Here is an 11,397-nt window from a genome sequence, read left to right on the forward strand (position 1 = left end):
AATACAAAGTCTTTTAATAAAACTGACACTCAATGGAAAGGAGCAAACAAAAAGACTGTGACGACTTGTGTCCTTGATAGTTCACTAGATTAGAAGCAGGCCAGCATGCAGACAGCTAAAATTCAACAGGGCTTTTGCTTTTGGTATTCACAAATATTCACAATATTCTTTGTTCATGTCTGAGTTATAAAGCTCAAGCTGTTGTCTATTCCCATGGCGAGATAGAATTTGTTTTAGGTTTTATGTAGCAATGCTCCTCCTCTAATACGCTCAACCTTGTCTCATTCTAATTACGTACCCCTATATACTCTGGAGAGAGCAAAATATGTCTTAGGAGCTACATTTTATTTGATTTTTTTGTTTTGCATTTTTTGTTTTCCCGAACCCGGCAAAGGCTGCTGTGTACGCTTTTTCTGATCTCAAATTTTTCTCCCGAGTACCATTTGCACCTGCTATTTTCACGTAAATCCACCAGAGGCTGCAGTTGACTAACTCACTGACTGACTGACTAACCAACCAATCCCCCCACCCTCCCTCTTTCCTAAACCCAAACAAAAGTTATTTTGAAAATCACCTATTGACCCACCCACCCCTTCCTTTTACCACATTTTCAGATTTTACCACATTCTTACCCTGTTATTTACTTGCTTATTTTACATTTAGCTTTTGTTTTTGTCTCACCTGCTATCTAAAATCGTTCTTCACCATACTCTAACCCAATCGTCACGATCAACTCCACTCAGCATTTGAAGGCCACCAACGTACGTGTCAAGCGACCGGACAAACTGGTTACAGCAGGAAAGCAGTCCACATGCAGGTAAGCGGTCAGCTGGTTAGAAAGAAAAGGAACGGCATCATTTCGCCCATAGTTTGAAAGAAGAAATGCAGCCATACGTATCTCTGGCTACAAAATTTGCAGTCTCCAGAAACATATAGGACTACATTTTCAGAATGAGCCTATGTTGAATATGTCATCCACATGCTAACCATAAACCCACAGTTTGTAGTTTCCTGCTTTTAGAACCATATAGTGGACTCGCATAGTTTTGGAATGATCAGATTACTAAAGCTGTCTACTTGTGACAATGGTGTTAGAGTTAAATTACAGTATGTGCAACTAACAAATTAACTAAACAAACAAATAAACAAAAAAAAAACTAAATAAATAAATAAATATCTGTAAAATGTTTGGCAATAAACTGGTATTAGTCATTTCCTGAAATTTACCATTAAAATTCAATAGAAACCTTATAACAAAGCACTACTGTTTTGAACTACTAACACCTAAACATCTTACCTTTGTTACACAGACAAAAACACAACCTTGTTGTGATAAAAAGTCATATAATAAACCACTGCTTTTCTACAAGGATGGAGACATACTAACACTGTATATAGAAGGTGCTCAGCTTCATTTACATAACAACTACACTACGATGGTAACAGACAAACAATTCAAGTAATAAAATAAACATAGTTTATCAAAATTAAATGTACCATAAAATGTTCTGGTTCCGGGCTTTTCTCTTAATGAATCAAACTCGGTCTGGAGATTACTATCAGAAGAATATACTTTGATTATTTTCCAAAAAAGCAGAGCTCTCCATAAGCAGACCCATAAGCATCTGATATCCCTCAAATTTGTTGTACCTTTTATCCTTGGTTCCTTCCACCTTTGTGTTCCCCTTCGGTTGGGGAACTTCAGTGCCATGAATGGGAGGATTCGGATCAGAAGCCGCTTATCTGGAGAGTATTGAACGGGCCAATGAATGAAATTAATTGGCAGCGTAAGCTTGCGCAGGTGTGCGACATCTGCAATTATCTCAGCATATAAGCACACCTGAAGCCAGCAGATGCCATCCTTTTCGCTTCAGATCCTTTCTGAGTGAGTCGATGAGGGTTCCTCTTGCTGATCAGCACTTCAGAGCGAACGAGTGTGTCTCCCGGTCCAGAGTGGGTCTTCGCGGTGGCAGACGGTCGAGCTGGGTTACTCCCTTGCCTGCGGTTCTTTGGGTCCGGTCCTCCAGAGCGGTGCGTATAGTTGCAACTTTCCTAAAAGAGCAACACAGTCGTGCAGCACGTCCTTTTCAGGATGGCGCTCCGACTGTGCGTTTCTGGATGCGGGGGTTTCCTGTCTCCGGATGATGGACACGATCACTGCATTGCATGTTTGGGGGTCCAGCATGTTAATGCGGTGCTCGCGGGCGGTTCATGTCGTCATTGCGATGCCATGACCGTTGCACAGCTAAGATCGCGGCTAACTTTCGCAAGAGAGCGAGCCACCCCAGTTGCCTCCTGTTCTAAAAAAGCAGCGGGCGCTCGGGCAGATCTGAGGGTTTCAGCGGGAGCTAATCCGCCGCCCACGGGCTCGCGGACCTCTCGCTCCTCACGGCGCTCCATCCAAGCTTCGGGTGGTGAGAGTGATCCATCTAACCAGATGATAGCTCTCACACTCGCTGACACCGGAGATCAGATGTCCTCCGCGGCATCGGAGGGTGGGCTTTCACTGTCCGACGAAGATCCGGACCCGCTCGCCCCCTCCGGGCAGGTGAGCGCTGTCAAATCGGATCCTGAAGCGGACATGTTAGCCGTGCTTTCCCGGGCTGCTTTGGCCGTGGGGTTGGAGATGGTTTATCCCCCAGCTCCGCGGCCGGACCGACTAGATGGGTGCTACGTAGAGGACCAGAAGGCGAAGCCTTCGAAGCCTCTCGTCCCCTTCTTCCCGGAAGTGCACAGTAGGCTCACGCAGTCCTGGAGGGCACCTTTCTCTGCCCGTGCTGCGAGTGCCTCCGCCCTCACCGCCCTTGACGGCGGAGCTGCCAGGGGGTATGAGGCGATCCCGTCAGTGGAGCGCGCTATCGCGGTCAATCTTTGTCCGCGCGGCGCCTCTACGTGGCGGGGTTTGCCCCGCCTCCCGTCCAAAGCCTGTAGGTTGTCTGCCTCCCTCGGAGCCAGAGCTTATAAGGCTGCGGGCCAGGCTGCTTCTGCTTTGCACGCGATGGCCACCTACCAGCGCTACCAAGCGCAGGCGCTGGCCGAGCTGCACGAGGGCGGGTCCAACCCAAGCTTATTACATGAGCTGCGCACCGCGACCGACTATGCTCTTCGGACTACTAAGTCCGCCGCGTGTGCGCTGGGGAGGACGATGTCCACACTTGTGGTTCAGGAACGCCACCTCTGGCTAAACCTGGCCGATATGCGCGACGTTGACAAAGTTCGCTTTCTTGACTCGCCCATATCCCAGGCTGGCCTGTTCGGCGACACCGTCGGTGAATTCACCCAGGAATTCAAGGCGGTGAAAGAGCAGTCGGATGCGATGGGCAATGTCATCTATCGGCGTGGCCGTAAGCCCGCTCCGCCCGCCGAGCCATCCACCTCCGCTGTTCCTCGCCGAGGGCGCCCGCCAACGAGTGCTGCCCCGCCCCCGCCTGCGCCTCCGGCCAAGCGGGCTCGGCGTTCACCTCGAAAGCAGGCAGCCCCTCCTGCCCAGGGCGCCGTTAAGTCCGGTAAACGGACCGCGAAGCGTCCCTGAGACAGGCCATCCGGAGAAGAGGAAACTTGCTCTTTCCCCGCTGGAGGGCGGGGCCCCGATAACAACGGTACTTTTCAGTGCCACCAAAACATCAGTAAAAGAGCACCTTTTCCCTTCCCCGGATGTGACTGCACGAGTTCTGCCAGTCCGGGACGCGCTGCCTTCCGGCTCGCAGACTCTACGTGCTTCGCCAGTGGCTCACGAGCGCTGGGGGGACGGTCTCCCTTCCCTCAGCCCTCCAGCCCCCTCTCCGGAGTCAGGGTGCGGAGCCAGAGCGAATCGCTCTCCTCCAGCTTTTCCGCGGGACCCTCGTGCTTCCCGGATCAGCACACCCACTCCGCGCTGCCCCACCGCTGGTACGTCAGCGATTGTAGCGATGACTCCATTAGCGAGGGCTCTGCCTGCCTGGTTAGCGCGGGCCAGCCCCTCGCGGTGGCTCATACGCACAATCAGACTCGGTTACGCGATTCAGTTCGCAAAACGGCCCCCCAAGTTTACGGGCGTGTATTTCTCCAGGGTCAACCCCCTGTCCGCCCCTGTCTTGCGAGAGGAGATTGCTGCCCTCCTGGCGAAGGGTGCAATCGAGCCGGTTCCTCCAGCCGAGATGGAGAGTGGGTTTTACAGCCCATACTTCATCGTACCCAAAAAGAGCGGTGGGTCACGGCCAATCCTAGATCTGCGCGTTTTGAACCGCTGTCTGCACAAGCTGCCGTTCAGAATGCTCACGCAGAGGCGCATTCTCCAATGCGTTCGTCCTCGGGATTGGTTTGCAGCCATAGACCTGAAGGTCTGAACGCGTATTTCCATGTCTCCATTCTTCCACGCCACCGCCAATTTCTGCGGTTTGCGTTCGAGGGTCGAGCGTGGCAGTACAAGGTCCTCCCCTTCGGGCTCTCTCTGTCTCCGCGGGTCTTCACCAAACTCGCGGAGGGTGCCCTAGCGCCCCTTCGGCTCGCGGGCATTTGCATGCTCGGTTATCTCGACGACTGGCTGATTTTAGCCCACTCGCGGGAGCAATTGATTATGCACAGGGACGAGGTGCTTCGGCATCTCCGCCTACTGGGGCTTCAGGTCAACTGAGAAAAGAGCAAACTCGCCCCCGTGCAGAGGATTTCTTTTCTCGGGATGGAGCTGGACTCGATCACCATGGTAGCGCACCTCTCCGAGGAACGCGCTCGCCTGTTGCTGAACTGTCTGAGGGAGCTCGACAGCAAACTAGTGGTCCCACTGAAGTTCTTTCAGAGGCTCCTGGGGCATATGGCATCCGCAGCCGCCGTCACGCCGCTCGGGTTGCTCCATATGAGACCACTTCAGCACTGGCTTCACGATCGGGTCCCCAGACGCGCATGGCACGCGGGCACACACCGGGTCTTGGTTACTGCGCTGTGTCGCCGCGCCCTCAGCCCTTGGAACGACCCCTCGTTCCTACAGGCCGGTGTGCCTCTAGGACAGGCGTCCAGCCATGTTGTTGTTTCAACAGACGCTTCCAACACGGGTTGGGGGGCCGTGTGTCGCGGGCATGCGGCTGCGGGCCTCTGGAAGGGTGCCCAGCTGCATTGGCATATCAATCGCCTAGAGCTGTTGGCAGTGTTCCTCGCTCTCCACCGCTTTTTACCGGTGCTGGAGCGGCAACACGTGCTGGTCAGGACGGACAGTACGGCGGCGGCGGCGTATATCAACCGCATGGGGGGTATGCGCTCTCGCCGCATGTCTCAGCTCGCCCGCCGTCTGCTCCTCTGGAGTCACCCGCGGCTGAAATCGCTGCGCGCCATTCACGTCCCAGGCACGCTCAATCGTGCAGCCGATGCGCTCTCACGACAGCTGTTACGCCCTGGAGAATGGAGACTCCACCCCGAGTCTGTTCAGCTGATATGGGCGCGATTCGGGGAGGCCCAGATCGATCTGTTTGCTTCCCCCGAGAACGCTCACTGCCAGTTGTTTTTTTCCCTGACCGAGGGCTCTCTCGGCACGGATGCACTGGCCCACAGCTGGCCTCGGGGCATGCGCAAGTATGCGTTTCCCCCAGTGAGCCTGCTCGCGCAGTTTCTGTGCAAGGTCAGGGAGGACGAGGAACAGGTTCTGCTAGTTGCGCCCCTTTGGCCCAACCGGACCTGGATATCAGAGCTCTCACTCCTCGCGACGGCCCTCCCCTGGCGGATCCCTTTGAGAGAGGACCTACTCTCTCAGGGACAGGGCACCATCTGGCACCCTCGCCCCGATCTTTGGAACCTCCACGTGTGGTCCCTAGACGCGAGGAAGACTTAGGTAACCTACCGACTGCGGTGGTTAATACCATCACTCAGGCTAGAGCCCCCTCCACGAGGCGCGCCTACGCCCTGAAGTGGAGTCTATTCACTGAATGGTGCGTCTCTCGCAGAGAAGACCCCCGAAATTGCCAGATTAGTGTTGTGCTCTCTTTCCTTCAAGAGAAGTTGGACAGCAGGCTGTCGCCCTCCACTCTCAAGGTTTACGTGGCCGCCATCTCCGCTTATCATAGCGCGGTAGCTGGCGGCACCGTGGGAAAGCATAACCTGGTCATCCAGTTCCTTAGGGGTGCTAGGCGAATTAATCCATCTCGCCCCCCTCTCATGCCCTCTTGGGATCTCGCCCTCGTTCTCACGAGTCTGCGATCCGATCCCTTTGAGCCACTCGAATCAGTATCTCTAAGATTTCTGTCCCTGAAGACAGCTCTGCTGGTTGCGTTGGCCTCCATCAAGAGGGTCGGGGACCTGGAGGCATTTTCGGTCAGTGACTCGTGCCTGGAATTCGGGCCGGATTACTCTCACGTCATCCTGAGACCCCGCCCCGGTTATGTGCCCAAGGTTCCTACCACCCCCTTTAGAGATCAGGTAGTGAACCTGCAAGCGCTGCCCCCGGAGGAGGCAGACCCAGCCCTTTCTTTAAATTGTCCAGTTCGCGCTCTGCGCATTTATGTGGACCGTACTCAGAATTTTAGATCATCTGAGCAGCTCTTTGTCTGTTATGGCGGTCGGCAGCAGGGAAGTGCCGTATCAAAACAAAGATTATCCCACTGGATTGTGGATGCCATTTCACTCGCTTATTCGAGTCGAGGTCAGCCGTGTCCCCCGGGAGTTCGTGCACACTCAACTCGGAGCGTTGCATCCTCTTGGGCGCGTGCACGCGGCGCCTCTCTAACAGACATCTGTAGAGCTGCGGGCTGGGCGACACCCAACACATTTGCAAGGTTTTACAATCTGCGAGTGGAGCCGGTTTCCTCAAGGGTATTAGGTAACCCTTTGGTGATTGAGGAGACAACTCGGTAGGGTGTTGAAACACGCTTGCGGCGCCATTCTCCCTAACACGGAGGTACGTGCGCCTTTTTTATCTGTCAGTAAAGTTCCCCGTCAGGTGAGCCCTGCAGATTCCTCCGTGGCCCCCAGCACTGACTCAGCGGAGGAGTCACTTGCTGGCCCACTACGTTGTAGGTCTGCCCGCTGGTCAGCCCGCGTTTTGGGTATAGGTGCCTGCTATGCGTGATCCCCACTAGGCGATCCCATATGCTTATTCCGCCACGGTTAAGTCCCCCCCCTGGGCGGACCCGTGTCTTCCCTCTCCGCTAACCACTCTTTTGCTATGCGTACTCCCCCTTTTTAGGGCTAGTCCATAGGTAAATTCTGCCATCTATCCCCCCCTTGGGTAACGGATGGCCTCCGCAGCGTCCTCCCTATCGGGATTGCACGCTTCCCAACGTACTGTCGTATTTCCTAGAATTATCTAGATGCTCACGACTTCCCAAAAAATATATCTAAATCCGTAAAACTTCTGTTGAAGTAGGATAAATTAGGGCCAGGGACACGTTGGAGGACCGCGCCCCCCATGATGTGGGTGCGTCACGCTTGCTTGACTATCTCCTCATCGGGGGTGTTGGTAAGGTGCAGTCATTATGGCGCTTTCCATATTCTCCCATTCATGGCACTGAAGTTCCCCAACCGAAGGGGAACGTTCGAGGTTACAGAAGTAACCCTTCGTTCCCCGAGGAGGGGAACGGAAGTGCCATATTCCGTCGCCATAATGACTGTCCCTTAGCTGTTTGAAAGTCTCTTCAGCTTAAAAGGATGGCGTCTGCTGGCTTCAGGTGTGCTTATATGCTGAGATAATTGCAGATGTCGCACACCTGCGCAAGCTTACGCTGCCAATTAATTTCATTCATTGGCCCGTTCAATACTCTCCAGATAAGCGGCTTCTGATCCGAATCCTCCCATTCATGGCACTTCCGTTCCCCTCCTCGGGGAACGAAGGGTTACTTCTGTAACCTCGAACGTTTTTTTTTTTTTTTTCTTCACACAGCTATTTCCTGGTTCAACAGGCCTCTCCCAGCTCCTACTCCTTCACGACCCCAATTTAAAGGCCCCTCTGCTTGTTGGCCCTAATAATGTAAAAGACCAATGTACTCATAACTGTTTCTTTCACATACAGTTCAAATTTGCCAATCATGACTAGTGTTTGTTTTCAAACATCTAAATTGGACACTTTCCCCCATTTATCTTTGCAAACAAACATGACAGTTTCAACATATGTTGTATACATTTCATGCTTTTCTAGATGTATTTACACAGATGGTTCTGCATTGTATTCCCAAATCCTCTCTCGTGCTCTTTTATGATTCCTTTGCCTTAGGCCTTGTTTACACTAAAACATTTTTGTTTTAAATCGCATACGTATTGCTATAGTTACACCATCCGTCCACACTACGCTGGATTTTTCGAGCCTCGAAAACTAAGCATTTTGGAAATGCTGAAGAGGCCAATTTCATTCTAAAAAGCTGCTGCTCCATCTCAGTGTTGATGGGGGAAACGGAGACTTCTGAAAACGGAGGCATGGCTGCAGACATGCAGTTCACACTTCACAAGTTTGATATGGAAAACAAACTCCAGAGGACACGTCGGGTAAATCTTCAAAGGGAACAGTGTACTTTATAACCTCTTTCACATGACCCTGGTTATGTTATTTCACTTTCGTAACAATAAAATGAAAACATGATATAAGGAACTGCCTATTTTCATTTTGCAAAAATGTTGAGGCGCCATGTAGCTACATATTTATTTGACCGTCATCTTTATGCATATTTATAACAAAACAGAGCCTATAACATTACTGCCTCCTTTCATTTTCATTGAAAATACAAAACATACCTTCTCTTTTGCTGAATATTAGTTTTAATAATCCATAATGGCCCTTATAAAAGTATAACATTAAACAAGTTTACACAAGATAGGAAATAAAGGCAAGCAATCAGTCAATATGCAGAATCAGTGTCCACGGTTACATTAATTAATATATTAACCTAACTTATCTTTGCACCCAGCCAAACACGTTACCTGAGAACAAGTAATAGTTTCAAAAGACCAAAGTTGGGGAAAATGTTGTTAGATATAGACAACAAGATAAATTAAATCTCACGTTTAACAAATGTAGTGAGATTAGATCCAGCGGATCCATGATGAACAGTGCGATATGCATAACTCTCATATGGGTAGATGTGCTCAATGCATGCTGCAGTGCATGCCAGAGTGTTTGTGTGTATGTTCACGTGATTTGCGTTTTGAGCAGAGTAATGTAGACTCAGATTTGTTCAGAAACGCTGGGTGTAACACTAGTGTGGACGCGGATAGTTTTCATTCTAAAATGCCATTTTAAAAGGGGCCCTAACCTATCACCTGTTTTCAAACACATGTAATGGCAGATTCACATGGCCCTCCACTCACCCAATTAAACGTGTCTTCATATTGGTTTAGAAATAAAAATCTTCTTCAAAAACTATGAAAAAATATAAAGAACCATATTGTTGTCAACAACAAAAGCATACAAATTAAAGTCATTTTACAGTTCTTCACTGTATATATTAAGAAATGTTACTGTTAACCAGGTTAAATATTACTAATGTAGCATTTTGTACATTTTATTTTATTTATTTATTTTTTTACCATTGAGTGCTAACAGAAGCATTTTTCAGAGTGTTAAAGAGCAGGGCGTCAAAAATATATGCTGTAATTCTCTCTAGTAATGAATTAGTAGACAGACAGGCCAGCTAATAAGCAAGCATTTACGACAATGAGTCCTAGCAGTTCCTGGTATTTAAAGACTATATATATATATATATATATATATATATATATATATATATATATATATATATATATATATATATATATATATATATTTTTTTTTTTTTTTTTTTTTTTTTTTTTTTTACTTGACATACTGTAGTTCTAGTTCTATACTGTATTATAACAGCATGCATACACTACATACAAACAGCTAAATACAAATGAACCATATCCCTAAATGTCATTAAATGGTATTACCTTTTATTAATTTCTGCAACTGTTACTGTTAACCAGGTTAAATATTATTAATGTAGCATTTTTTACATTTTATTTTCTTTATTTATTTTTTTACCATTGAGTGCTAACAGAAGCATTTTTCAGTGTGTTAAAGAGCAGGGCGTCAAAAAGGTCACTTTCTCCTACCTCCAGTTGTGTATTTTAAGATGAGGGACATCCAAGTGAATCTGTGTTTATATTAGCTGTGACTTATTTTAAGAAATGTTTAAAATGTACTATGTTTGAAACCATTTGTCTTTGGGACCTGTCAAATAAAAAAAAAAAAAAAAACCTGAGTATGTCAGGAAAGTTATATCCTGCACTTAAGACTTTGTGGAGCCACATGACACTATCTCTGGTTTTATAGCCATCTTGTGTTTTCTCTGTCTGGTTTGCTGTAAGGTCACACAGCGGGTAAACAGACTTATCTTGTTTCTTGTTTTTACGCAGCTCATATGTTATCTTTGGATTAGTAATCAGTCTTGAGTTTGAAAATTCCACTCTGTACTTTAAAAAAAAACATTGGCTTGATATTATTTGCATTTTTATGAGGCTTACAACATTGTACAGCATGTGAGGAAATATGCCCTGATTCAGTCTTATTTCTTTTGAAATGTACTGTAACAGTATTTTTTATCTCTCCGGTTAATTAGCATTTTAAACTTTCCCTCCTCAGACAATTAAACTAGGCATGAGAAATTCAGTGAATGTACAAAGTGCATGAATATTTAATGAGATAATCACTGAGGCAGTTCATGATTGGCTAACCATCTATAACCAACTCACTGAAACACTGGTGCGCTGCTAATTCAAAGTCAAAAGGCAAAAGTCCTTAGTTTACCAATTTAAAATGTGCTTCCCCAAATAGTTAAAATTAATTATTTTGAAAATATGCCATCTAAAAAAAAAAAAAAAAACAACCTTACAATGCAGCTGAAATTCAATATTTATTTTTCCCAATTTGAATGAAAGCACTAATACAATTTAAGAATAGGGCTGGAAAATAAAGCAGTACTTAAAGTAGACCTTGCCTGAAGTGTCCATTTTTATGCTTGATTAATAACACAAGCTTCCTCATGTGCACTAAACTGAATCATGGGTAACAAGGTGAGCCTGGGGGCCTCCTCCAATTCACATTACATGTCAGTGCCATGTAGTTTTATGATATGCTGTAATTCTCTCTAGTAATGAATTAGTAGACAGACAGGTCAGCTAATAAGCAAGCATTTACGACAATGAGTCCTAGCAGTTCCTGGTATTTAAAAACTATATATATATATATATATATATATATATATATATATATATATATATATATATATATATATATATATATATATATATATATATATATATATATTTTTTTTTTTTTTTTACTTGACATACTGTAGTTCTAGTTCTATACTGTATTATAACAGCATGCATACACTACATACAAACAGCTAAATACAAATGAACCATATCCCTAAATGTCATTAAATGGTATTACCTTTTATTAATTTCTGCAACTATAAGCTAAGG

At 47.1% G+C, this 11,397-nt stretch overlaps 1 long non-coding RNA gene across 1 annotated transcript; it reads left to right on the forward strand.

The window, feature by feature from the left end:
* The first annotated feature begins 7,830 nt into the window (after positions 1–7,830).
* On the forward strand, positions 7,831–11,162 carry LOC147833926 (uncharacterized). Its single transcript, XR_015508117.1, has 3 exons — positions 7,831–9,419; positions 9,895–10,008; positions 11,034–11,162. It is a non-coding gene; the product is annotated as an uncharacterized LOC147833926 (long non-coding RNA).
* The last annotated feature ends 235 nt before the right edge of the window (positions 11,163–11,397 follow it).

Source organism: Danio rerio, chromosome 14 (assembly GCF_052040795.2).
Source record: "Danio rerio strain M-AB ecotype USA chromosome 14, GRCz13ab, whole genome shotgun sequence".
Lineage (NCBI taxonomy): Eukaryota > Metazoa > Chordata > Actinopteri > Cypriniformes > Danionidae > Danio > Danio rerio.